At 41.3% G+C, this 5,935-nt stretch overlaps 1 pseudogene; it reads right to left on the minus strand.

The window, feature by feature from the left end:
• Positions 1 to 3,104: 3,104 nt before the first annotated feature.
• Positions 3,105 to 3,662, minus strand: LOC102734708 (large ribosomal subunit protein uL23 pseudogene; annotated as a pseudogene).
• Positions 3,663 to 5,935: the final 2,273 nt, after the last annotated feature.

Raw genomic sequence — 5,935 nt, forward strand, 5'->3', positions numbered from 1 at the left:
GTGATAGACACTGGGGAGGGTATGTGCTCTGGTAAGCGCTGTGAATTGTGCAAGACTGTTGAATCTCAGATCTGTACCCCTGAAACAAATAATGCAATATATGTTAAGAAAAAAAAAAAAAGAAGAAGAAGAAGAAGGTAGCAGGAGGGGAAGAATGAAGCGGGGGAAATCAGAGGGGTAGACGAACCATGAGAGACGATGGACTCTGAAAAACAAACTGAGGGTCCTAGAGGGGAGGGGGGTGGGAGGATGGGTTAGCCTGGTGGTGGGTATTGAGGAGGGCACATTCTGCATGGAGCACTGGGTGTTATGCACAAACAATGAATCATGGAACACTACATCTAAAACTAATGATGTAATGTATGGGGATTAACATAAAAATAAAAAATAAAAAAGAAGAAACTACATCCCAAAATTTTAAAGAAAGAAAAACTTTATATATATATACAAAAAATAAGGTAAATACAATGAAGGGATAGAATATGACTGTAAAAATGAAAATTTAAAAAGATTTAAAAAAAGGAATTGGTAAGATGTTGGTTGAAAAAGGAAAGAAGAAAAATTAAAAAAAGAAAAAGAAAAAAATAAAGGAAATTTCAAAAATTAACTTTGAAAGACTAAAGAATCATGGTAAAAAAGCCATGAATTCTATGTGCAGTATTCCCCTAGCGCTGGAGTTCTGCCGTTCTCATTGATCAGTAAACTTGGTCTTGGCTGGCTGTTCTTGCTGATCTTCTGGGGGAGGGGCCTGTTGCCTGGTTCCCAAATGTCTTTGCCGGAGGCGGAATTGCCCCGCCCTTGCCCCGTCCAGGCTAAGTAATCTGCTCGGGTTTGCTCTCCGGAGCTTTTGTTCCCTGCAAGCTTTCTGTACAGCTTTGGAGGCCGAGAGTGAAAATGGCAGCCTCCCAGTCTCCACCCGGAGGAGCCGAGAACTCGGGGCCCGCTCCTCAGTGCACCCCCAGAGAAAAGCATGCAGTCACTCCCGTCTCCCGGGTCTCTGGCTGCACTCTCTGCTCATCCGGCCTATGACCGAGTGTTTCTATCTCTGGCACCCGACCCCGTGTGGAGTCTCCAAACCCAGCAGATCCCTGCAGTGCGCTCCTGCACCACTCCTCCCAGGGGAGGAAGGTGAGTCTCCCCGGATCTGCCACTTGTTGGGTCCCTGCTGGAGGAGCAGTGGCCTAACTGTGCTGCAGGTCACGGTTAATGGCAACCCCGAGCTGAGAGCCCACGCCTCGGCTCCATCTCTGCAGCCAGCTTCCCTGCTCTGATACCTGGGAGCTCTGCTGCACTCAGGCACCCCCGGTCTTTCTGTGACCCCGAGGGTTCTGAGACCACACTGTCCCGGAGGGTCCCACCCCCTGCTTAGCCACTGGAGCGACGTCCCTCAGCGGAGCCAGCTTCTAAAAGTTCTGATTTTGTGCTCTGCAGTTCTATCACTTGCCAGAAGCAGCCGATGGAGGCCCCTCCCCCGCCGTCTATCCTCCCGAATATCGCCTCAGATTCACTTCTCCACACGTCCTACCTTCCAGAAAGTGGTCGCTTTTCTGTTCAGAGAGTTGTTGCTCTTCTTTTCTTCGATCTCCTGTTGAGTTCATAGGTGTTCAGAGTGGTTTGATCCCTATCCAGCTGAATTCCTGGGACCAGACGAAATCCAGGTCTCCTACACTTCCGCCATCTTGCTCAACTCTATAAGGAAGGATTTTTTAACAGTCCACCATTAATTATAATTTTTGCTGTAAGTTCCCAGCTATAACTTTTTGTGCTTCTCTTTTATAGATTTCATGGAGCCACTCTCAGAACACTTCTGCCCTTCCCTACCAACCCCCACCTGCCCTTGTTAGATAATCTCTCCAAATCCTATGACCACTGGTCTTTATTTATTTAATTTAATTTGTAACATCTTGTTTAATTTAACATGTAACATCTTGTTTCTTAAAATTAAAAAAAAAATGCCTAAAGCAAACGTGGAAACCTATTAGGATCTATTAATTCCAGGTGGTGAGGCACTGGTATTATTATTTATTCTTTGTGCATTTCTATATTTAAAAACTTTCTGTTAAAAATTTCTAGTTATTTCCATTTCAGAGTCAGTATGTATGAGTTAATTTGTCTTAAACCATGTTTTTAAAATAACAATTTATATGAATATAAGAATGTTAATATGAAAACATTTCAAAAGAACACCTAAATTATCATTTCATTTATTTATTATAAAGAGGAATTAGTTTAAAATAATTTTTCCATTGGTGATGGGAACAAAATTCATTAATAAATATTCTCAGGATTTCTCTCTTCTTTTTTACCTGCTGAAGACAATTTTGTCTTTCCTCTCTGCTTACACCTTACAAGAAGAGCTTTGGTGATATAAAACCAGGAGAATGGGTAGAAAGACACGAGAACTGGAGAGGTAAAATTCTTGGAGATTAGTCCAGGTAAGGAGTGAAGAATTAAGGGTTTCAAGAATGGGTGACTTTGGACTAGTCAGAGGTGTCAGCGAACTGCAACAGAAAGAAAAGGACATTCTAGAAACTGTGGCTGTGGGTTATGAGTGGATCCGTTATAATATTTTTTAAGTGATGTTAGTAAACATCGAAATTACTTTTTAATTGCTGACTATTGCTTCTTTGTCAGTACTTAGGGCCTCAATATTTATTTGAGTTACATGCTCATAAATTACTGAAATTTATTTCCCCACTGTTTCCTGAAGAAGTCTTGGGAGAGGGGAGGTCAAAATATTACATTCTCATTGCTGTGTTGCTTGGGGTGGGGGGGGTGGTTATTTCATTTAAATACAGTGATGGTAGAAGTGATGGGCTTTAGAATCTTCAGAACATTTTATAATCAAAGTCTAAAAATATAAGGGATCATTTCTCAAACATGCAAGCACTTTGACATATCTTTCAAACTGTGACATCCTCTCTACCTACTACATATAATATTTATGTATATATATAATATATACATATACCTACTACATGATAATATATATAATATATAACTATATAATACGTATATATAATATATATGCATACATATACACATGTATTATGTTTAATATATATTATATATAATTATAATGCAAACACTTTATCATATCTCTGTTAACTACTATTATATATATTCAAAAAAATTTTTATGGTGAAAAAATTTATATTTAGATTTATCCAGCTGGACTCAGTGTACATGATCCCAGTTTTGTTGGCAACATCCAAAGCATCACAGTCAGGAGCCTGTCGAACATATGCCTTCTTTTCTTCATCAGGCCTGATCAGGGTGTTGACCTTGGCCATATCAATGTCATAGGGCTTCTTCACAGCCTGTTTGATCTAGTGCTTGTTGGCCTTGATATCTACAGTGAACACAAGTGTGTTGTTGTCTTCTACTTTCTTCATGGCTGACTTGGTAGTTAGGGAGAACTTGATGATGGCACAGTGGTCAAGCTTGTTTCTCTTAGGGACACCCTTTTGAAGATATTTGGGCTGCCTTTGAAGACGCGGTGTCTTGGGCCATCGGAAGTTAGGTGATATGCAGATCTTTTTGTGTGTGTGACTGTGGAAGCCTTTCAGCACTGCTTTCTTGGCCTTCAAAGACTTTGCTTTGGCTTCAGCTTTGGGGGTGGTGGCAAGGGCTTCCTTCTTCACCTTTGGCACCATCTTCATGAAAAGGTATACATTCAAAAATTTAAAATAAATCTCCCATCCCCGATTCTTGCTCTACACAGTAAATGCTTTCACCATTTTGTAGCTGTGTGAGTATATGTGTTTACCTTCACATTATAGAAAGACATATTGGCCTACTATTTCTTGATTTTTCAGTTTTAGGTACTAACCGTAGACTTCCTAATATAGGAGATGAGGATTTAACATTCTTACAAATCTTCCCTCATCCTCCTCATATAGTTATAATTTTTGGTTAAATCAATACTCAGTGCTTATATAAATATTATTCATGGCTGAGTGGTGTACGACGAAAACAATTTCTTATATAACATTTCCTCTACCTCAGAGTTAATAATGATTGTCTTATTAGTTCATTTGCTTATTTTCTATACCTGTCAATCACTGTATATAATTATATAACTACAACTATGAGTTATTCTAGGTGGCAAATGGGGGCCAGGGACTGAGACACCAGCACCATTCAATATATTCATTTGTACTTAACCTCCTGTTTTCATTGCAGCACCTTTGCAGCAGTCCAGTGTCCCTGAGCCCAGATTCCGTTTACATCATCCTCTCCAAGGAGCAACACCGCAATGTTCTGCAAAGGTAAGCAGTCACCAAAGCTGGCGGGTTCTGGAGGCAATATGGAGATCCAAATTCTTCTTGTAGACTTTCCACCGATCTTCCTATTTTGAACCCAAGCTGAATCCCACCCTCAGAGACACCTGTGGCCTTCTGGAGTTTAGGCAACTCCAGGTTGCATTTAGCCTTTCCCCTCTGCAAGCTTGAGTTTCATTTTTTTCCTCCAATTTGCCAAATTCCTTTCCATTCATTCTTCTTCTTTCCAGATTCCCAAATTTTGTTTCTATCATGCCTTTTCCTGAAAACTGACTAATCTCATACCAGTAACCTTCTATGACTCTGTTTCCCAATCTATTAAATGAAAGAGTCATGCTCTCCTCTACAGCACACAGATGCAAATCCTGCCACATCCTTGCTTCACACATTCATCTCAGCCACCATTTGCTGTAAGAATCTCTGAGGGCTATGGCCAGAGCTGGGGATGTGCTGGAAATGCTAGTGCTTGACCTGGACTGTTAGTCAAGGCAGAAATGCATTGGTTTATTAATGACCCACAGAGAATTTCACAGAAAAAAAGTGTTTCATTTTTTTTTATTACTGCTCCTTTTTCCAAGAGTTCTAGAAACAAATCCAGTCACCCATAGAGGGGATGAAGGAGGAAGAAGAGAAGAGAAAGATAAACAAAAGGGAGAAAGGGGAAATGGGGGTGGGAACCACAAGACAAGCTGCCAATTGTCCAGGTACATCCTTGTTCTCCATTAGGGTGCTTTCTCCCTCATACACATGCCCATGTCCCAGGTGGGTAGGCCCACATCAAGGTGAACTCCCTGGGTGTTACTTTCATGCTCAGGCTGAAACTCCACAACACAAAGGTAAAGATGATGACAGCAAACTAATCACTCTCCTTGACTTGGTGGGACATAAACCTCATTTGTCTTTGATTCTTCTTACTCTCTCCCGGATGAGTCTATTTTCATGATGAAGTATCATTCCACATGCTCAGTTGGCCGATGGATTATGAAACTTACAAGACTAACCCCAGTGAGTTCTTTGAAGTGGATCAAAACAGAGCCTTCGTAAAAATTGATGTCATCTAGGTTCCTTGTTTCAAGGTTGGCAGCATAATTTACCTCCATAATATAGGTCTTCACTTGGTAGTTCAAATTGCTTTGTGTCTGTCTACAAATCAATTTCCTGCTCCCTTCCAGAACAGCTCACAGCTCTCCCCTGTCCCAATACCTCTTTCCACACACACGTGGAGTGTGTAGGGGCTGGCCACATGGCTCTCAGGTCATGGAAGGAAAGTTGGGAGGTGAGGCCAGTCACTCCAGGTTACCCCAATATGGAGATTCATGTAAAAAGACCTTGGAGAGGAAAATGGGTTACAAAGGGGTAGCAACTGGGAGCTGAGAATAGGGAAGAGGGCCATATTTTTGTCTTCTGGGACATTAAGAAAAGTCAGTCTTGTTTATCACCAGTTGCCAGGGATTTTAGAGGGTTTGAGGATTGGGATGAATCCACTCAAATAGCCATGTTGGAGCTCATTCCCCTCCTAGCATGCCTTCTAGAGGTCTCCCTGGGAGCCAGTTATGCTAAGGCAAATCTGGAGAAACAAAAAGGAGCTGGTATGAAGTTAATCTCACTTCTATCAAGCTCCTCCAGAATTTGTCCAACACTTTACAGGCTAC

This window comes from Leptonychotes weddellii, chromosome 5 (assembly GCF_054177405.1).
Source record: "Leptonychotes weddellii isolate Sample4059 chromosome 5, ASM5417740v2, whole genome shotgun sequence".
Classification (NCBI taxonomy): Eukaryota; Metazoa; Chordata; class Mammalia; order Carnivora; family Phocidae; genus Leptonychotes; species Leptonychotes weddellii.